The sequence below is a fragment of the Neophocaena asiaeorientalis genome, unplaced genomic scaffold (genome assembly GCF_003031525.2).
Source record: "Neophocaena asiaeorientalis asiaeorientalis breed wild unplaced genomic scaffold, Neophocaena_asiaeorientalis_V1.1 scaffold249, whole genome shotgun sequence".
Lineage (NCBI taxonomy): Eukaryota > Metazoa > Chordata > Mammalia > Artiodactyla > Phocoenidae > Neophocaena > Neophocaena asiaeorientalis.
The window spans coordinates 5,907,782-5,930,909 of record NW_020172625.1 but is presented as its reverse complement, the minus strand read 5'-3'; the positions used below and the strand labels follow the sequence as shown (position 1 = coordinate 5,930,909).

The following is a 23,128-nucleotide window of genomic DNA, read 5'->3' as shown; positions in this document are numbered from 1 at the left end:
TAAAGTAGATTCAAAAGATCTTGGTCATATTTTTGAAATGTGTCTAATAATATGTGAATTTAACCTAAATATGTTTCAATATTGCTAAGATGGTATCAATGATTACCAAAACTCACCTATAATTTTTAAATTACTTGCCCCACTAAAAATCAAAAGTAAGACACATAAATGATTCCTTCCTACATGCAGTCTTCAGTTTCTCTTACATGATCCTCTCAGAGCCATGGAAATGTGCACCGTTTGCCATGATGCTGTCTGAAAATACATCTGTTATCAGGATTAGGCCTGAAATCCAGTATGAGGCAATGGTCTTAGCTTTCAACCTGTGGAGCAGATATATGAAGCTATTATACGTCAGCCCCTGAGTCAAATTAAAGACGATGTTGCCTACAATAGATGCAATTTCCTTTCCATTCTTGTCTAAGAGAATAAACCATGCTCTTCTACATACTTCCGAGGGATGGAACCAGAAGAAGAAACACTAGAATCAAATTACGGAAGTGGAAATCTCCAACTGCCTGGGATGCCTTCATTGAGTCTTTTCCAGAAATGTGAGAAATAGACTAATTTTGCTCAAATTACCCCTCCCAGCATTGTATGTCTTTCTATCTCTTGTTCTAAATGGCAATCAAAAAGAGGAATGAAATATCAGGTGAAACAGTGAATAAAGTACCACATTCCCTTGAGAGGTACTAAAAGTAAATATCTTATTTTCACATGAAAATAAGCCTAAAGAATCATGCTTTGACTTCCGTCTGTAACAACCAACTAAATGAGTAGAGTTTAAAATCTGAAACCTTTTATGTCTGGTATAAAATAATATTTTAGACTTAACGTGCCATGTTTGTGCACAAAATTGGAAACACTCAAGATAGAATTGTAATAGTTTTATTAAGAAGAATGAATTCCTGGTACTATTTTCTTTTCTATTTTGAAATCATTTTAGACTTACAGAAAGGTGCAAAAATAATACAGAAAGTTCACATACACCCTTTACCCAACTCCCTCTAATGTTAACAATTTATATAAGTACAGTATTGTGATCAAAACCAGGAAATTAACATTGATACAATACTATTAACTACATTACAGACCTTATTCAAATTTCACAGACTTTTCCTCTATTGTCCTTTTTATCTTCCAGGATCCTATCCAGAATCCCACATTTCATTTTGTTGATGTGCTTCTATTCTGTGATAGTATCTTAGTCTTTCTTGTCGTTTGTGACCTTAACACTTTTGATGATTGCTGGTCAGGTATTATGTAGAATGTCACTCAACTTGGGTTTACTGATGCTTCTTCATCAGTAGATTGATGATATGCATTTTTGGCTAGAATATCACAAAAGTGATATTGTGTCATCATCAGTTTATTACACCAGAGGCTGGTGCATGATGTCAATATGTCATATTGCTGATTATATTCTCCTGGATCATTTGGTTAAGGCGATGTCTTCCAAATCACTAGTAATCTTGACTCTGCTATCCTTGAGCCAGTGAAACCTACCGTACCCAAACTGTTTCATATTCTAATCTGCAATCCTGTTGTACACCCAATTATATGTTAGATATGACTCCATATCTTATCTATAAGGATTTGCTAAAATATTACTCTTGGTATCTCAAAGTTAGATCCAGTGGAGTAGGAACTTAAGCGAAAGACTTCATTATGCTGTGCTGTGACCCCTGCAATCTTTTATGTGTGTGTGTGAATAAATTTTTATGTGCGTAATACGTGACATCACATGATACACTTTATGCCATGAATATCAAGAAATTTTTAGACTTCCATTTGCTTGTGAATCCTATCTGAGAGCAGAGATAGGGCTCTGAATGCTTTGGGAAGTACCTCGACCACTCTCCTGCTGGTTTACCCCCTCTTAGACCTGATGAGCTAGGTGGCCATCTTTTCTTCTCACCACCCCGTCACCATGATGCTCATGTGGCTCTGAAGCAATGAAAGGTTGAATGGTGGGATCATCATTTCTCAGTAGACAGCAGTTAACATGGAGATTAGAATCCTTATCAGTGAGGGTCCTGGAAGGAATGAGAATGTACACTCAGCTAGAATTCTTGAAATGAAAGCTGATTTTAAACGTTATTTTTTATTTTGAAAAAAATTCTGATTTACAGAAAAGTTGCAAGAATAGTACAAAATACTCCTAATGTACACTTCATCCAGATTTCCCAGTGAACACTTCATCACATTTGCTTTTCTATCCTCTCTCTCTCTCTCTCTCTCTCTCTCTCTCTGTGTATATATATATGTATATATATACATATGCATTACTGATTTTCCCTATTCCATTTGAAAGTCAGGTGAAAACATAATGTTCCTCTACTTCCCTAAATATTTCAATGTGCATTTACTAACAATAAATACATTATCTCATATAACCACAGTAAACTCATCAAAATCAAGAAATTAACAATGATAGATTACCATTACCTAATGCACAGACCTTATTTATATTTCACCTATTTTCCCAGTAATGTTCTTATGGCAAAAAAAATAAAAATCTCCTCTGGAGTCCCACCCAGGATCACACAGTGCATTTAGTTGTCATGTCTCTTTAGTCTCCTTTAATCGTGAATACTTCCCCCAATCTGCTTTTTTTTTCTTTCGCGGCGTTGACATTTTGAAGTGTAAAGGCCAGTTATTTCGTAGAAGGTCCCTCAATTTGGTTTTGTCAGATGTTTCCTCATGATTAGATTGAAGTCATGCATTTTTGACAGTGATGTGTCTTGAAGTAATGAAGAGACAATGTACACAGGTAAGGGCAGGGTTAACGAAACCAGCAAGGGGTGCAGAGGCATTTACAACTCGCAAGAGAGGAAGTGGTTATGCCCCTGGGGGAGTCTTTTATGAGCTACGGCTAGAACTTGTGGGGATTGGAGTGGAGTGGGAGGCACTTGAGAAAAGCAGTCATCGTAGAGGAAGAGAGACACTGCCAAAGCTGTGCCAGAGCAAGGTGCCTCCCAATGGCTGAATACAAGGAGAAGACAGAAGATGAGGAAGACTGGTGATGTAGTTCATAAATGCCAGCCCTGCTGTGTCCCAAACAAGGCAAAGACAAGCAGAGAAATGGATCTGATAGGCAAATAGAGAATAGCCACTCCAGAATTTAAAACTCCTATTTCTCATTCTTCCTCATAATCAACACAGACCATAAAGCTACAGTGCATCAAGTTCTGTGCAATAAAATACAAAGAATTCTAATCTATGAATCAGAAAACCTGTACTCAATTGCGAGCATAACCTCTTTCTGGCCGTGTCATCTCAGGCCAAATGCTTAGCCCCTCTGAGTCTCTGTAAAGTCAGCATCTTAGCATCTGTCCCTCTCCTTCACGGTGTAGTTGCAAAGGTGATTATCATGCTGTATGGTAGGTGTAGGACTATGAAGTTAGCCGCAATTAGTTAACTTAGAGCAAAATAAATGAAGCATAATAATCTGTGTTTATGCCTCGTGTTCAGTGACATTGCCTGTGCCTCTTTATTAGAATTGTTTTCCAAAGAAACCATTTTCTCATGTAGTGTGTCTTTCTTGCATCTACCATATTACTACTTCTGAGTTGCACAAATCATAAATAGCTATAACTTGCAAGCCCACCATTTTCTCTCATTTAGGGATACTACTGAAAAGAACTGAACTCTTTTAGATTGGTTTGTCTCTTGTTTTCTCTGTTTTCCTTGCCATTTTGCATTTCTGTTGTCATTACTTTGTATAGTTGACTACAGTTCTTTTAACAGTCAGTAGATATTTGGTTGGTGAAAGGCAGATAGAATGAATGTAAACATGGTTTTTATGTATCATTTCTCTTTAAAAAATAGCATCCACCAGGATTCAATAGGAGGACTTAGAAATGGAAAGAAGATTTTTAAAAATTGGGTGAGACAAAGCGCTGATATGTGGCAATTAAAAGGACCTCAATCTCAGTTCTAGTGCCTTTTTTTTTTTGTGGTACCCCGGCCTCTCACTGTTGTGGCCTCTCCTGTTGCGGAGCACAGGCTCCGGACGCGCAGGCTCAGCGGCCATGGCTTACGGGCCCAGCCGCTCCGCGGCACGTGGGATCTTCCCGGACCGGAGCATGACCCCGTGTCCCTTGCATTGGCAGGCGGACTCACAACCACTGCACCACCAGGGAAGCCCCCCTTTTTTTTTTAAGAGTGTAAAGATACCAGGAGCTTAGGCTTGGATTGGTGGCTTTCTGGTTGGCAGCAAACGTTCAGGACATCTTTCTACTTACATCTTCTCAGTGTGTTAACATTGGTTCACTAGCATCTTCAAGCAGTGGTGATTCTCATAAAGCATGTATCTTTAACGTAATGGGCACTTACCAGATACAGGGCAAGAAAATAAAACAACTCTTTAAAATTTCCTATGTTACTGATAAATCTCTTTCCATAGTGGTTCCTATTTTGTGTTACTTGAATCAGGTATCCAGGACCTAATGACATAAATACCAGATATCAGCATAACTCTCAGCTGAAAACACCCACCATTTGCAAAGACACTACAATATATTCACTCAGAAGAGAGCTTCCCCTGCAAAATCCATTTATTCAAGAAGTTGTATAGGGCTTCCCTGGTGGCACAGTGGTTGGGAGTCCGCCTGCCGATGCAGGAGACACGGGTTCATGCCCCGGTCCGGGAAGATCCCACGTGCCGCGGAGCGGCTGGGCCTGTGCCTCCAGAGCCTGTGCTCCACAACGGGAGAGGCCACAACAGTGAGAGGCCCGCGTACCGGAAAAAAAAAAAAAAAAAAAAAAAGTTGTACAAATAAAATTACTACTTGAGAAGTACTAGAGAAAACCAACAGGTTTCCCTTAACTGTTCCTTCTTTGGTTTAACATTTAGCAACCTTGGGTGGGAGAAGAATGAATTGTTGAGACATATCCACAACAAAATCAAAATATTGATTAAAATCACATAAATGATGAATTTGGTCACTGTTCATTGCCCAGTTTTCACTTTAGCAGGCTAATATCAGCATCAGACTTCATCATAAGCAATCTGTATCTCTGAGATCAGTGTGATTTTGTTTATTTTAAGACACTCCACTTTGTGGGCATTCACATGACTTCTAAGCAGTTAAATTTAGAGAATGTGAAGTCAAGTAAGATGAAGATTACATTTCTTCAATAAGTGGCATGTGAAAACTTGTCTTAATATCTTTAAACATGACTTTCCTTAAAAAGCATCGTCTTTTTCATATTTTTAAAATTTATTCTCATTGTTGAAAACTCAAACATTTCGTTGCAGTGTTTTTTTTAATATAAATTTATTTTATTTTTGGCTGCGTTGGGTCTTCATTGCTGCACGTGGGCTTTCTCTAGTTGCGGTGCACGGGCTTCTCGTTGCGGTGCGTTCTCTTGTTGCAGAGCACAGGCTCTAGGTGCAGGCTTCGGTAGTTGTGACTCACAGGTTCTAGAGCGCAGGCTCAGTAGTTGTGGCGCACAGGCTTAGTTGCTCGGCGGCATGTGGGATCTTCCAGGACCAGGGCTCGAACCCGTGTCCCCTGCATTGGCAGGCTGATTCTTAACCACTGCGCCACCAGGGAAGCCCTTTCATAATTTGCATTTGAGCTTTTCTGCTTGCATGTTGGCCAAATAAGTCTCTTTGGGGTTATATATGATTGACCTGCAGACATTCTATCTGGGAGGTCTCCTAGTTTTATCCTTTATACTTAGACATAAGTCACAGTCCCCTACATGATGTTCTCTTACACGAATATCAGAATTGCTTAATTTGAATGAAAGTTCCCTGATTACTAACAAGTGCTCTTTGAATAAAATGTTCTGATGATCTCCAATCCTAAAATTCCCTGTTAAAAAATTTCTGTAAAAATACTTCATGTGTCGTAATCTTGCTCTCAAGCACTGATAAGCATTAATGAAAGACCGTAGCCATCTGTGTATTTATCTGTTGAGGAAGGTGGAGTAGTATCCTACCCTGGGGTAAATCTGCATCCCTTCTTTTCTGTCCTTTACCAACCCCTATCACTTCAAACATTGAAGATTGAGGAAATGGTAAAATTCAAGACCAGGGAAATGCATTAACCAAAATATTCTCTTCATTAATGTCTTTCATCAAAAGCTTTTATGGCTCTTCAACTTTTCCCACCTTTATGAAATCTAAGCTTTTTAAGTTAGAATCTCAAAATAATCCTACTTCATACAGCTCTTGCTAGGCATGTGCATTTCTTGTCATGTGTTAAGAACATTTTACGTCATTTTCCATTATTTTATTAGTAGTATTAGTTTTGTTATCTTCTCTATACTATCAACAGTTTTATATCTCTACCATCGTTCCTTGTAACCCCCCCCTCAAATCTTCATCTTCTATAAGTCTTTAAGGCTTCCTAAGTTAACTGGAGGAAGTGGGGAAGATACAAGGTTAACAACCCCAATGAAATCAGAGAAGTCATTAGTATTTCAGTAATTCATCCATATTGATGTTGTCACTTGATATGAATTATCTTTCTATGTGGAACCCAAAATAATCCAGAAGTTTCTGCTTGAAGGGGTGAGTCTGTGGGTTACTTTTGGTTTTCCAAAAGCTGTTACTTACCTGCCTCATTTGGGACAAGGGATTTCCTTTATTTGAGGAGACCCTCAAGTCCCAGGAAAGCTGGGTAGGTTCCAAAGCAGAGATTAGTCTGAAACAAAATTGAATTGGACCCTAACATTTTCTTAGTAACTGAGCTGTCATAACCAAGAGGTTAAAAGGGAAAGAAGTCAGAGCAGGTAATAGCAAGGAATGAAAAGTAGATTTCCCCAATATGTTGGCTCTCAGGAACAGGAACGTGAGAAATGTGGGGGGGAAATGATGATGAAGGTCTCCACAGAAAATAGTTTTGATGTGTACCATCTTTTCCAAAGCAGTGACACATATCCAATTTAATTCAGTACCATAACTCCCCCTCTTTCTGAAAGTTTGCTGCCAGTCTTAAAGAAAACAACACCTCTCATAAAATATAAAGACTCAGCAGTCCTATTTTCAATACTCTGAAACAGCATATCCTTGTCCTTGAGTGAATGGGTGCTTTTATTCAAACGTATTGCAAGTATCTGTGCTTCTTTTGGAATGGAGTGTCATGAAAGAAAACACATTTTGGCCAATTACAGAACAAATATCAAGAACTGTCAGATGACTTGTCATAAAGCTTTTAAGCTTAGTGTAATTTTATTTTTACAACCCAGGGTCTTAACAACGCAGAAGCTTTCTATGCGTTCATTAACCATAAATCTATACTTTAAAGGTACAAATTCTCCTGTTTAATAATCTAACACATAATTTCCATTAAGTATTTTCCATTTCTTCCTGCTCTCAATACTCCAAATAGAGTCCAGCTATTCCAAACTCATATGACACTTTTCACATATTAAAAGTCTGCAGTTTTGCTGAATAAAACAAAATAAAATAAAATTCAGCACTGGACAGCACTGCCCAAAGCTGCTTGATTCAGGCGAAAAGTATTCTGTTTCCATATTGGCCTGTAGCATGTATTTATGTAAATTTTCTGCAAATAGGAGCCCAACAAAATTATTGTGATTTTGTTTTTAGGTCATTACATTGGGGCTAGAGAGACATCACTTAATAATGGTAAAAATTAGCAAAATAAATATGACTGTGAGTAGCAATCACTTATTTAAAAAAAAACAGCAACTGGAAAGTTGTGTTTAAAATGTTAGAGTGATTTGAATTAGCATTTTCACCTAGAGTGCATGAACACCTAAAATCTATATCTAAAATCATATTTCTAGATCTAAATATATATGTAAATAATTTGCAGTTTCCTCTGGATATTTATAGTATTGCAGTTCTCCAGCTATGAAAACCCCTCATCTTTTACCAAATAGTGAAAAAAAGAAATACTCTTCTAAGAACACATCAGAGATATACCCCCAGCTAGAGACATTCTATTGGATGTACCAATGTTAAAGATTTTTGTTAGCTGAAGACATTCTTAGAATGAATATAAACTACTGAGATGTTATTGTATGAATAAAGCACACATAAATCTACTTCAGTCACAACACACAAGTGGAAAAAAAGTTAATGGACCACAATAAAGTGAAATTATTATTATTGTCCAGTTTTTCTTGGTTTTATTAATGAATACAGTGACATATTTGCCATTATTTCAAGCATTGGCTTATAAAGTTCATATTTATTTTTCTTAGTTTTTATAAGTATATGAAATTAATTTTTTTATTTTGTTGTTAAAAGGACTGTATTCGAAGGTGTTAGGAATGTGTATATGGAGTAGTCATAGTCAAGGTTTATTAGAAATTTTGGTGCTGATTTTGCTGAAGTTTATTATGATAGTTTTAAAAATAGGGCCAATTGGAGAGTGTTTATCGCACAGAAAAAAAAAGGTAATAACTACCTATAGTTTATGGTGTCTGGGGATAAGATTATTTCATAAATTTGATGTGTTGCATTGAAATAGCATGGAGAGACCAGTCACCACAGATACTTTACCTCAATGGTAAAACGTGTGCTGTTTTTGTGAGCCTCCACTCATCCTGGAAACAACCTGCAGGCCTCAAAAATGATGTACAAAATTAAGAAATGTTGACATTTTTGTTTATAAATAATTTTTAAATACCTCAGGAAACAGATAAAAAAGAAAACTATATACTACATTTTGCACAAATATAGCTCTTTGACAACTATAATACAAATGCATATTTCTCTTTTTTTGGATGCATATAAATAAAGCCAAACCTCCAGCATATTTGATCAAAAATTCAGCTATATGTCTTCTCTGCCAAATATTTGGAAACATTTGAAATTTTTATTCCTTTCTCAGATCTCATTAAAGTATTTGATTAAGATTATCTTTTTTTATTCTCCCTCCCTCTCCCCCACACCTTAAAAGGCAGCGGCGTATACATTCCAATAATATAAAACTTCAGTTGATATTTTTTAGCTAATAATAAATACTATGTCAATTTTATACACTAAAATCCTTTCTTCCCTGGAATATTTTTTGGTAATGACATAGCAAATAATCAACAAAATAAATATAATTCCTTAGAAATTAGGGTTATTTCTAATAAAAAGAATTTCTACATGAGCTTCTGTCAAATAGCTTTGCTCCACACTTTCTCACTTCTTAATGTGTCATTACATGCCATTATTTGTTAAATTAATAGAATTCTGCATACAGGCCTATATGTGCTGAATGTGGAAATGAATATGTATTTGTCATCGTTAATGTATTTGAATTTGGCTGATATGCCCATAAAAAAGCCTCCAGCATATTTGCATAATTAATCATAATATTATGATAAACTATTTCAAGGAAAAAGTTGGTCTTACCAACACAATATGTTTATTTTTTTAACCTTGTATATTCAGAATACGTTTGTGAAAAGAACTAGAGGTAAAAAAGACTGACTTGTCTTCATGAACAGAGGTGAAATGTTATTTTATGTTGTTTTAAATGTTGTTTTAACATTTAAAACACTTTAACCTGGTGTTTTGCCAAAAAAGAGTATTTATGTAATAAACATTAAATATGACTGGTACAATTTTGAGGGGCAAGAGTATCCTATCCTTTCTAACTTTCACATAACAGATTTATAGAAGGCAGTATTAATTGGGTCTACAGTGTACTATACATAGCCCATGTATTGTGTGTGTGTGTTGTAAATGTGCCTATTTCTATAACTCACCAAAGTGTTAATAAATAGTGTTCAATATATATTCTTTGCTTAACTCTTATTCTCCCTTCGAATTACATCACCATAACATATGTGAAGGTTAATAAGTAAATGGATCTTTGGAAAGAATATTTTAAATCTTTTACTAATATTTTAAAAATAAACTTAGAAATGTGTACATGCTGGAAATCATACTATAGGTATAAATGAATAATAAATAATAATATAATAATAAAGTAATAATAAATTTTTTAAGATTGATGGATAGAAAGAAAATTCATGAACAAAATAGAAAATAATTTAACCTATAGGGAAATGCATGCATTAAAGTTATTCCCCAAGGCAAGTCAGTACAGTACTGTAGTTACTGGTGACATCGTGTGGTTGATCTTGGTATCGACAGCAAAATTAGAATTTCCTAAAAACAGTTAAATTACTTAGCAAATTTCATGTTGTACACTTTACAATTTTATTCATCAGTTAAACTTCAGTAGAGCTGGAAAAAACTACTTTTCAGCAAAATAAAAGACTTTAAATATATATAGCCTAAATGAAATTTGAAACAAAGTACTTCACCTATATCATGACTAATAATCTGTCTCTTAGATTATGCACTTCTTTTAGAATAACGTGGTATGCAAATAACTGTGAGAACTGATGAGTTACAGTACCACGTGCAGAGTACACTGGGGCAATATTTCTTTACTACGGCATTTGCTCCTTTCCATTAAAAAAAAACTGACATTTTTAATTACTAGAGTGGAGGAATAGTTGTTCTCTTAAAAAAAGGGTAGAATTCTTTAGTCACTGTCTCACATTTTTACTTGAAAAAAATGCCACCATTATTAAAAGCATTAGAAAACTAAATTTGTATCTTTTTTTGCTTAAATTACCTATGATATTTTAGTTGAATATTATTGTTTGTGTAGAGCACCTATCATCTCCCAAAGTTTAGAAGTGTTTTGTCATAATTCCCTTTTCAGTTCCTAATAGAAAAAAAGTGATTTTTGTTTAAACTTTGAACTTAAAAATTCCTTAAATGAGAGTGCTGGTCTCTACCTTTCAGTGTCATGCTCCTGTAGTTTGATGCAATGGGAGGTTGCAGACATTGTTGTAGCCCTCTGTTCTCCTGGAGGAAAGGCAAGGCTGAAGCCCAGCCCCCTGTCGCACAGGTGTAGTAAGTACTCACTGAGCCATCTTCCTCCAGCAGAGCTAAGAAGTGATGGTTCCTTTAGTCAACATTCACAGTCGTCCCCAGCTCTGTACCTCTCCCTCCCACCTGTGGCTCTTACCTGGTTCCCACCTACCAGTATGTTGCACAATACAGAGCCCTCTGGGGATCCTTCTCTCCCTACCTGGGGAAGGATCTCTAAGTTCTACCATATCTCCATCAGAGGTATCAATTTGCAACTTTTGCCAGGGTTCAATGAAAGCAGGTTCCCTGGAGGAACTCTTATTGTGCTATATGATCCTAAATGAAAAACTCCCTTTCTCTCTCTCTCTCTCTTTTTAAAATTCAAGCTGCTAAATTCAACGGGATGGGGAAGCACAGATAATATTTACTTATATAGGTGATTGTCGCCGGTTTTAAAGGAAAATGGGAGTGATGAGCGCCGGTATTAAAGAAAGTGTTAATGTCAGTTGTGTCTCAAGACCAAAGTCGCGGGAAATGCAATCTTTAGTTGACCACAAAAGTGTCTTAAAGAAAGCACAGGGATGAAAAGTCTTTTTCCTGAGCCTAGATGACTGAGGAAATCTAGGATGTGCCAGGGACTGCAATGCAGGCTATTTTTGGAGAGAGCCAAGACGTGTAGTTGCTGCTCATCAAGAAAGATGCCCTACAGTGATAGCCGGTTATTGAACTAGTGGCATTGGCAATTGATGAGGCGATGGTATCATCCTTTAAGCGCAGGTCACAGGAGGAAAAAAGGGTGATCTTGAGGGCAATGAGATACAAAACCAACAGAATCACACTGCCATTGCCCAGAGCTAAATTAAAACCAGTAAGGAAAAACCCCTTGGAATATTTTTCCTTCTGCACTTGGGGCCAATCTTGGGACTAATTAGCTAAATTCAGCTGAAATCCTCTTTTTTCTCAGTAGGTTTCACTTAATTACCTCATATGTTTTCTCATCCAGGTGTGACATGACAATGTTAAGTTCAAAAAAGTTCCAGTGCCACTTTCTAAAATACATTCTCAATTTTCCCATTCATGTACGTGGCACAAAGGACAAGAACTTCTAGAATGTGAGGAAACTGCTTATCAAATGACTATTCAAAAATTAGCAAATTGTAGCTGAATTCGAAGGAGTAATTTTCACGCTTCAGAATCTTTTGATTGTAGGTTACCAAGATCTCACCTCTTTGGTATTAAATTATTTTGGTAATTCAGTCAGAAGCCCCACTTTCCCAACCTGTAAAACATATAACGTGAAATAAATGTAACGAAAGTTTCACATGTATTTCGGTTGCTGAAAAGACTGGCAAGTTTTTAAATGTGCTTTTTCCACAGCTTAACTCTATTGGTCTTACTTTTTTGAAGAGAGTATGTAGTGCCATTTTGGACATTTAATTAACTGGTACATCTTGTAAAGAATTCAAGTGTGATCTGTAACTGTTTTAAAGGGGTCCCACGTCAGACACCGACGAGGGGCCAGTCAGCCACTTGTGAGTGTCATTTGTACAAGTGGATTTTCCCATTCAATTTTGGTTCCACTCTAAATGATGACTTCCGCGCTTGAATTTATTCCACGGAAGGCCAGGAAAACACTGTATTCTCTGAGCTTCATGTGACAACCTTCAACCAAAGGCTGAGCTTTTGTTGTGAGAAAAACTGGGCCTAATGATTGCAGCAAACAGGGTTGGGATTTTATTGGTGTACTGTATGTGACTGTGACAGTGTTGACATTAAATCAAATTCAATTAGCATGGGCTTGCTAATGACTCACACCACCTCAGAAAGTAGCAAGGACAAAGCACTTGGCAAAAAATTTCCAGGTTACAGTCGAGTTTCCAACTCCTTTTGGTGGCTTTTCAGCACCACAGCTAACTGTCAGCTTGTCTCCATAGATGAATGTTAGAGAACTTCACTAATGAACCCCCTGACACTATCTGTGTGTGATGAGAGGGAAGGGTTAGGGAGGGCAGGGGGACATCTGTCCTCAGGTGCTCTCAAAGCAATTTCGAAAACCACTGTGGCGCGAATCGAAAGAAACAGCGACTGCGTCCCTAGAGGATAAGTTGGCTGGACAGGGTATCAAAGCTGCAAGGGGAAATAAGGTCTGTGGTCAGGATAGGGTTTCAGTAAAGCTAGAGGCACCCTCTCGGAATGCGTGGGAGGCCAGGCCATTATCTGAGCAGCATTTTAAAGGAACAGAGGAGCCATTATGATACCTGCACCACCCCAGCAAGACGAAGACGATGTCCATTCTAGATAGCCATGGCTTTGATTGACTGCCTCCCCATTGTTTCTTCCCTGATCGTCTGGCAAGCTCATTTCATACATACCCCCTCCCCCAGAAGGGGGCAGGCGGTATACACCTCCTGCTTTGCTATCAGCAAATGGTCCTAGCATTGAGCCAGGTTTAGGAGTCCTCTGTAAACACAATGTTGGATAAATAAAGTATGATCTTAATGTAGAGAATGAGTTTTTGAGAGAAGAAGCCAATATCCTGCCGTATTGTTATCTCATTTTAATACTTCAAGGTGGTTTCCTTGAATGTTTAACCTCAAATTATCTTCTCCCTTTTATCTCATAGATATGTTCTGCTAATATCGTTTTTTCTATTCATTTAAATATACTGTTAATAACAACTGCATAAAGTAGCATTAAAGAGCTCCAAAAAGGAAATACAATAAAGCATGGTCTCTGGTGAGAACATCCATGTTTGTTTAGTCTTTAGGCATATAGCATGGTCCACGTGATAGTGCAACTAGATTATTGTAAAAGAACAAAGCCTTACAAAGTCAGAATTGGGCAAAAGCTTAAGCCTTCCTGGATCGTCTACACTGATAGATAAACTTATCATGTAAAACTGGAACTTGGAAACACCACAAAAAAGCCCCAAAGTAGCCATACAGTTGAGAATCCAAGCCACTGTACAGTGAGGTGATTCTGACATTATCAAGAAAAGAAGAAATCTTCCAATTCTAGTGACTTTTGGGATTATAAATAAAGAAAAAGATAGGGAGCAGTGCTCTAGAAAGGAGTTTTCATGTTAGGGAGAATTCCCCTCATATACTGGTGCCAATCACGCTTAGTATTAAGCTCATCCAGGACTGAAGCCTGGCACGAGTTGGGGGGCAAAGGAGTATTTGTTCAGAAGGAATACCAAGTAAAGAACTGAAACAAATTCAAATTACTCTGTGTCCTGATCCTTGTGGAAGTTGACTGAACCCTATGGAAAATGGTGTGGACACCTCAAATATCTGGACTGGTGCAGAAGTGCCTCTCTCTTAATAACAACTGCAAGATCACCTTCTTTATGCCTCTACTCTAAAACAATCACCTTGTTCGCTCTTTAAAATTACCCTGTAAAATAGGTATTATTCCCCTCATTTTACTAACGATCCCGAGGCTCAGTGGCAGTTCTAGAATTTCTCAGTGGACACGTCCCCCTGGAAGAGGCAGTTGAAGGACTTGTCGGGCTATTTTCTTAGCAGGCACACTCCTTTACCTTGAACGGATTGTATATTCACATGGCACTTGCTTAGCACTGCTACTGCCTTAACCAGAGAAGGTGAGAAACTTTTTCAAAGTCCACAGGGTAGTATCATAAGTAGTAGAGCCAGGATGATTTGAATCCATCTGCCTGACACCAAAGTCTGTGCTCTTACAGATGGCTTGCAAAATGTGCCATCAATGGTAACTTTATTCACTGTTCCAGGCTTCCAAACCCGTTGTACATGTCTGGACATTCACCCAGGAATAGGCTAACTGTTCCAAAAGGCCCAGTTTTTAAAGATCTGACTGCCCCAGCTTACAAGGCAGTTGACACAGAAAAAAAGTTACACAGTTTCCTCTCTTAAAATTTGGGATGTGCAGCCTGAAGTTTTGCACACATTAAAAGTCAGAAGGGGGAGGCATAAAGAGCAGTCTCCCTTCAGAGTGGTATAGGAAACATTATATTCCACAGAGTAGGAAGGACAAATTGGACACAGACTTTTGTGAGAATCAAATGAGATAATGTATGTGAAAGCACTTTGTAAATGAAAAGACACTGTGAAATGTAAGCTTGTGTTATTAATAATAATATGATTTCTCTGCCTCCATTCTTAATGAAATAATGGTCTACTTCAAGGTCCCTAAAAGCGAAACCAAAGGAGTGTGTTTCCAGAGAAACAAAATGTAAAGGTAATTGTGGATGTTTGATAAATATTAAACAGCCTCACGATTTGTGGGAAGCTTCAAGTATGTGATTAAGTTGCAGGTGATAGTAAAGGAAACCAGCATGATCTTTAATTATAAACTACTTGTTAAGTTTGATTCCAGTAAAATGCAATTACCTTGAGACTTCTGGTTATATCTCACAAGAGGTTATGTTCTCAAGATGAAAGCTCTTGTGGATGCATGTTAGACTCCATTGTTTGGGACCATCTACACCAGTCTCGGCTCCTGTCTGTAACAACTAATCACCATTAACTTGGCGAGCCTCACAGGAATTCCCAGTTGTATGCCATCCAGTCTGTGGCCCGCCCTGAAGTATGGAAACATCGTAGAAGTGGGGATAAGGGCAACAGTGGCAGACCAGAGCATTAGCCAAGCTTAAGCAGAAAGGGACTTACAGGGAATTCAAGATTTCATAGTGGACAAAAGAAAGCTCAGTAGGAGGGAGAAAATGGAATTGTCCTTGTATGTGTCACCATATTATAATACAAACATATTTTTTTAAGTCTAGCAAGGAAACCTCTGGATTTCGTCTTGGAAAACTGCCCATCTGTCTGTGTAGCTTCATTTTAAATTGAAAATGTTAATCAGTGTCTATTTTTTTGAACCTGCCAGTGGAAGCAATTGACAGGCTGAGGAAATGTTTTTTTGAAAGCCTGTTTTTAGTTTCATACTGTTAGGGTTCCAAAAGCCTTTTAATAAGAACATTCGTGTATAATAATAATAGCTAACATTTAACTAGTGCTTACTACATGCCTTGTACTAGCAAGTGCTTTATATGTCTTAATACTCATAACCAACCCCTGGGGAAACTGAGGCACACTAAAGCTATGTGATTAGTTTCACTAATGTGATCGTCTCTGGTCACATAGCCTATAATGCGAGAAGTCAGTTTCTATGTCCAGGTGGTCTAGGTGCAGAATCTATGCTCTTATCAATCACATCGTACCACCTCCCAGGCTAGTGCCACAGACGTTTCTGGTGCATACATGTTACAAGAAAGGCTACGTGTATGTGTGTCTCTGTGGTCTGTATATGTTATGTACTGAAATAATTGAATTTTGCTGGTTTGTTTCTGTGTTCTTCAGTTTTATTCCTGTACAATTGACTCCATCAACTGGATTTAGTTTCTTCACTAATGTCATAATGGTTCTGTAGAAGAGTCCCATCTCCTTTTTAAATGGATTTGTGTCTTTTCCCTTGCCTTCAAAATTATTACTGCCTTAAATTAGAATCGGGAGCTTAGATGCAGGGTGACCATCAGCCTGCTTTTAGGAAACCTCCTGGGTTTTTTTTTTTTTCTCCTCATCCTACATTTGCTTTAGAGAGTAATAGCAGGCTTCACAGGGCGTGAGTCTTCACGTGAACATGCAAGTCAATAGGCAGAGTAGTTTGTTTCTGTTTTAGAGAACCAAGAGCAAACACTTCCTCAGGGGAAGTTATTAGAGGGTGATAACCCGTTCTGGATACGAAGTGAAATTGAGCAGACTCATTAACCAGACAACCTGGTTTAAGTTCCAGCTCTCCTACTTTCCAGTTATTTAGCCTTGCTGGTCGCCAGTTTCCAACTCTGTAAAATGAGAGTCATAACACTGTAGGTTTGCTGTGAGAACTGAATGAGAACCTGCATCAAGTGCCTGTCACTTGGTAGCTGATTAATTAATTTATAGCGACAAGCAATAATTTATTTCTCTTCAATTTGGTCCCTGGACTAAAGGGAACCTAGTAACCCTCCTTGGGGATGGCTCCACAGCTCCCCAGACTCCAAAGAATCTTAGAAATCCCAAAATATTATCTGGCCTGGCCAGAGAAGGTATTAATCCATACCCACTCTCCCATCATACAGATAAGGAAATTCAGGACCTGGGAGGGTATATGGCTTGTTTAAGATCAATACATCTACAAGTGATGAAGGTAAAATTGGAACCAAATACTCTGCCTTCCTTCCGGGGGCATTTTTTAAAAATACACTTGTTGTTTTTTCTGTACTGAAAGTCTAGGCCAGTAGGGGTCAGCCAAGAGCAATTCTCTTTCTAAATGTTTAGCTTTGATTCCCGTGACCACCAAGATCATAAGATAAAAATAGGGGTCCTAGGAAAACCAGGAAAAGTGTAGGTTATAAATAGGCCATCAGATGCTCACATGAGAAAGAGAACAGTAACAGTTTACAGAGAGTACAATTAAGACCCAAACTGAACGTATTCTTTGGGGATGATCCTTTCGCCACATTATGTGGTTCAGTGAAGTATGTTCAGGTCCAGGGCATGAAGGACACCGGGAAGTAAGCCGGTTATGAGAATCAGGTGATACAGGTGTCTTGCGAATGGATTCTTAAAATTGTTTGTGCCATAAAGTGCAGTAAAAAGATTTAATTTTGAATATTAAAAGTTTACTTAAAGTAGTAGATTCTCTTAAAGATACCATATTAATGCCATATACCATTGACTTAGCTGAAATGGGACAAGCCCTTAGTCCTTCTACACTATTTCCATGTGAACAGTATTATGGTTAAAATCACAACTGGGGTTGTCTCTTTCCTATAAGGCCACCTAACTCATTTGCACAAGTTCTGATCGCCAGTCAGGTCCCGGGCCAGTTGATGTTGTGTTTGAGCATGTCCTCCTCCCTTTCCTTCTGCCTGCCCTGCCCAGCTTCAGCTCAGCAGTCAGTGATTATCTGCATGTGAAAACAGAGCAATCCCTGACCTTGATTTTATATATATGAGAAGATGAATACCTCTTCCCAACAAGCCAGTTTATACACTGTGTTCATTTTCTATATATAAATATATACATGTTATATAGAATATGAATATTTTTAGCTGATCAAGTTATCTTTTTGTAATTTTTCTAATGTTTATTCCACTATTTCCTCACTAGATTAAGAAACAACAATTTACATTTAGTACATAATACTCTAGTTTTATGAGGAATTTTCAATTTTGACTTTTAGCAAATCAAGCATGGAACTTAAAACTAAATAGCTGTAAAATGTTGAGCACTAGCAAAACTACTGTTTATTTATTTAAACATTAAAATAATGATTTACACATGGCAGAGTATTCTTTACCTTTTTTCTTCTCTAGTTTCTTTCTTCCTTTGGTTTGTCTGTTTGAGGCTGCTGCCAGCATCTTTTAGCATTGTTAAAGGGTTGAATTTCCAAGGGCTTTCCTCCCTAAATCACAGCACAGCTAACTGAACTCTGAGGGGTGGGCCACTTCTTTTCTTATTAAAAGCTATAATGTGGCCATGTACAAGGGTTGAATTAAGGCACAAGATTAGAATGTTGATGGTAAATGGGAGATAGAAAAGTAGATTCGTTTGCCTGAGAATGTAAATTGCAATCCTGAACTTGAGAAGCACTTTTCCTAACATGTCACATTCACTGAAGTGGAAAAGAGTATTTTATAAGACACCACCTGTAAGAATTTGAAAATGCTAGATTTTGATTTCAACTTGTGTCAGTCAGCCCTGGCTCGCTTCTGTCCGTTGGCAGTCCCTTTGGGTAGACTCATATGCCCGAGAAACATTGGAAGGCATTTCAGAATAACCTTAAAAGGCTTTTATTTAGGAAGTAAAATTTGGAAATGGCACAGATGTAGTAAGCCTCAACAAGAGTGTAACCAAAGGGATAAGGAAATCATCAATTTAAGATAAACTTCCCTGTGACACAAAAGAGTCTCCAAAAAATGCATGAAATACACGTGAATTTTTTCTATGCTAATTTGCTAAGCCAGTGTCACGTGTTGCCAAGATTTGCATGAATATTCAAAAAAGTGAAATTATTCTGGTGATCTTGCTCCTTTTTCCTCCCAGTTTTGAGATATAAGTGACGCATATCATTGTGCAGGTTTAAGGTGTACAGTGTGGTGATTTCATACACATATAAATTGTAAAATCATTACAATAAGGTTAGTTAACACATCCTTTACCTCACATAATTACTATTTTGTTGTTGTTATGGTGAGACTGTTTAAGATCTATTCTGTTAGCAACTTTCGAGTATATGATACAGTATTATTAATTATAGCCATCACGCTGTGCATTACATCCCCAGAACTTATGCATCTTAGAACTAGAAGTTTGTACCCTGTGAGCAACATCTCCTGCATGTCTCCAACTCCCCAGCCACTGACAGCCACCATTCTACTCTGCTCCTATGAGCTCGGCTTTTTTAGATTCTATATGTAAGTGAGATCATACGGTATTTGTCTTTTTCTGACTTATTTCACTGATCTTGCCCCTTGGTTGAGATCCAGAATCATCTTTCCAAGAATTATTGCCTAGAAAACAGTGTAAAACCAGCACTGAAGTCTAATGCATGGTGGCTATGGGGAGATTAGAAAGGGAATGTCACTTGTCTTACCTGTTACTGCTGCTCCTCCAAAAGAATTCTATAATAATTTTTAAGGAATATACTATTTTTCCAAGAAAGGAATTAAAGCCACCAAAATGTATCCATCAAGGATGGTAAATCAAGCAGCTGGTTATATCCTCTGGGGAGCCAAGGAAACTGCTGGTCCCAGACGGTTCCCAGAATCAGCTCAGGAAGGTGGCAAGAACACTCTAGGTACCAGTGATTTATAAGGATATCACATTACCTTGGGGAAGTCACTGAAATAAATTATGCCTCAGTTACTTTGACTGCATAATGGGAATTTCTATGATAGCAAAATTAGTAGAGAGGAAAATTCCTTTAGTAAGTCCACAGATAAGTAGGGAAAGTCATGGCTCTTTCAGAATCAAATACTCCATTGACTCTCCAGATGTGAATGAAGTTTTGCTCCATCAGGCTGTGGAAAGGAGCCAGATGTTCAGGTAGCTGAACATCTCACTCCTTCCCTCTAGCCTAAAGGCTCAAGTCCCTGACCTTGGTAGCACAGAACCCCAGAGAACCTACATAACTCCTCTGGGCCCCTAAGTGGAAGTAAGGATGTATTATTAGCTTCTGTCTTCCCTCATGAAAATTCACCAGCATCTTAAGAACTTCAGCTCATTCCTTCTTAAAGATCCAGAGTAAAGGCTTATGCAGTCTCAGGCATTTAAAATGTTACCATGCCATATAAATCAACTACACTTCAATCAAAAAAAAATGGATCATGGCCAAAGGCGGGGACAATGCAATAGGATCCAGGAGGTCTACTCTTTCTTGAGCTGTAAACAAACATTTTCTATGTGCTCCACTCCATCATCTGATTAATAAAACTAAGACTAGTTTCAAGATAGAGCTGAGAAGAGGTGATTTACTAGGGAAACCAGATTTGTTTTGTTTTCTTATCTCTTATCCCAGGAACTTAAGATCAAAGGAAGGTTCCTATTAGCAAGTGAGGTTTGCCGGCAATAAATTGATTGCCTTTACAACGTCACCAGAATGACAAGAAATATCTCCATCTACTTGAAAGGGAAAAGTTTGCAGACCTCAAGCCAAAGTGTAAAGGAGCAAGAGGCATTAACAATACAATATGAGCTCACATACTACTCTTCAAATATTCCACTCTCCGTTTTTTTTTTTTTTTTTTTTTTTTTTTTTTTGCGGTACGCGGGCCTCTCACTGTTGTGGCCTCTCCCGTTGTGGAGCACAGGCTCCGGACGCGCAGGCTCAGCGGCCATGGCTCAACGGGCCCAGCCGCTCCGCGGCATGCGGGATCTTTCCGGACCGGGGCACGAACCCGTGTCGCCTGCATCGGCAGGCGGACTCTCAACCACTGCGCCACCAGGGAAGCCCCCACTCTCCCTTAAAGTGCATCTCTATTCATCTATTCAAAGGCCCCAGTCTGTGTAACTCGCAGCGAAATTCTCTGAATGAAGTGATGCCCCCGAGAGACAAACATCATTTGATACTGAATTCATGGCTACTGGTACGCACTAGAACATGGGACATTCCTCTGATGGACTATTTGATTATATATTTTATGCCAGTATTTCTCTAAAGCTTTAAAGACTCAAAGACGCCTGCTATACACTTTACACATGTGTAGATTGTTATTTTACATTTTAAAAAATAGCATTGTTATTTTAGTTCTTAAAGTCTGTACTCATGAAGTGAAACAAAGAATTCTCACCCATAGCAATCAGTTCAAAGAAAAAAATCGGATTCCTTGGATTTGTGGTGACAATATAAATATTCTATCATCTATTCAGTGTCTATTTATATCTCCCCTTGAACTTCCCAGCACAGATGAAATATAGCATTCTGTCCGAAGAAGTAACACCCAAAATAGCATTACATTTTAAGTAGAATGGGAAAAGTTTATGACTGGTTTGCTTAGGTTGTTAGGCCATGACATTAATACGACCAGGATTTAGGGTTAAAATTGTGAGCCTGTTAGCCATCTGGGTTAATTTACTCCCTACTTGTTTTCTAAAATCAGTTTCCAGCTGGGTTTTGTTATGTGTACAAAAAAGAAATTAGCCAAAAGAGTAAATGGACCAGTGGAAGTTGTCACTGATATTAGAAAAATGGCTCAGAGCCCACGCCCTAATAATGGCAGGTAAGGAATGCCAGTGCCGCTTGAAAATGTGAGCAAATTATTAAATTGAAGAGAACCCTACAAAGGTTACAAATTGGCAGCCTGCTTGACAGATACCCCCAACAATATTGTTTTGTTTCACCCCTATAGTGGTTTTAAAAAACCTGAATCAGTTACCAACATTCAAAAATTAGAAGGTATCACACAGAATCCTGGGTTGCCTCTTGTGTCTACCCAGCAACAGTCAGCAGCAGCTGCTCCTTTGGACAGAGCATGTGCTTACTAGTTCACCACAGTCCCCACCACGCCCTACTGTCTTGTGCTCATCTCCCTTTAACCATGTGTGTTACCTACCCAAGCCTCAGACGGTACTTGAGCTTGTAATCTCCTGAGGTCCTTATATACATAATACAGTATAAACAGTTGTAGGACCTGAGTAGTTCATCTTTGGGGGAAAAAAAGAAAGAACCACTCATTTAGTAGGTGTCAACATTTGCTTTGAAATTATAGAAAAATGAGAGCTGCTATATCTTCAAGAGAAGACTCAAGACCTTGTACTACTATGGCTTTCTTGCTTATATCTCTGCCTGGGTTTGTATGTCCTAAGGGCTCTATTCATGCATAAGCAGCTGTGTGACACATGGCTGGGCCCTAATGTGCACAAATGAGGGGTAGAGAATGCATCTCTAGCTCCCTCTACCCATCCTCTTTCCCCAAAAGTCTGCAAGGCTTACCACTTCAAGAACAGACACAAACCTACTTTCCAATCCATAGATGTGCATCTAGGGCTCGTGCCAATGTTTCTCTTTAGAAATTTACTGTTGCCTCAGTAGATGGCTAATAAAGCAGCTTATGGACTAAAGAACTAGCTTGCACCCATGCAGGCAATTCCCAAAGCTGCACATGCCCCAACTGTCTTCCCCGAACATCCTGACAGTCTCTGTGGATCTATTCATGTTTTCTGTACAGAGTCCTGGAATTGCTTATATTTCCAAATATTTATTATCTATTTTATTCGATTTACTAATTCTACAGATAATCACTTATCTGCCAAATAATTGTTTTGTCTAGTCAAATAGAATTCCAAAATTTACCCCCAGGTTAATGATCTGTCAGTTACAGAAGACAAGCAATTCAAACCACAAACCAGCTTCATCCTTCCTGGATGTGAGGACACTGGCCTATGGCTGAGGTATAACATCTAAGGAGCAAATACTGTTTAGCTCTAAACCTCTCTGCTTTTTGAGACTCTGATGGCCGAATCGAAATATGCTCTATGTTAGTTCTGGTGAGCAGTCTACAAGTTAAAGATGTCACTTCCTTCGGTGAGGCAGAATTTAGCATTTGCCCAGCCAGAAAATAAACTCACTAGGAAACGGGTTGAGAACTTTGATGGCACTGCTCAAGTTTGATGGCATTGCAAATGTTGTCTTTGTGGAGAGCTGATTCAAATTGAAACTTACCTGTGACGACTCTTATAATGGTGAGGAGGCGTTTTGGAGGACTTAGCTTGTGCTGTCCCTCGATGGCCATAAACACTCTCTCCAACCTTGAGACTCTGGCTGGGCAGGCGAAGAGTTATAAACCACTAATAGCAT

General features: G+C 38.3%; 1 protein-coding gene across 1 annotated transcript in view; it reads left to right on the top strand.

Moving 5' to 3' along the window:
• RORB (RAR related orphan receptor B) overlaps nucleotides 1-23,128 on the top strand; it is a 181,720-nt gene that overhangs the window by 61,499 nt on the left and 97,093 nt on the right. The gene's annotated exons all lie outside the window — the stretch shown is intronic.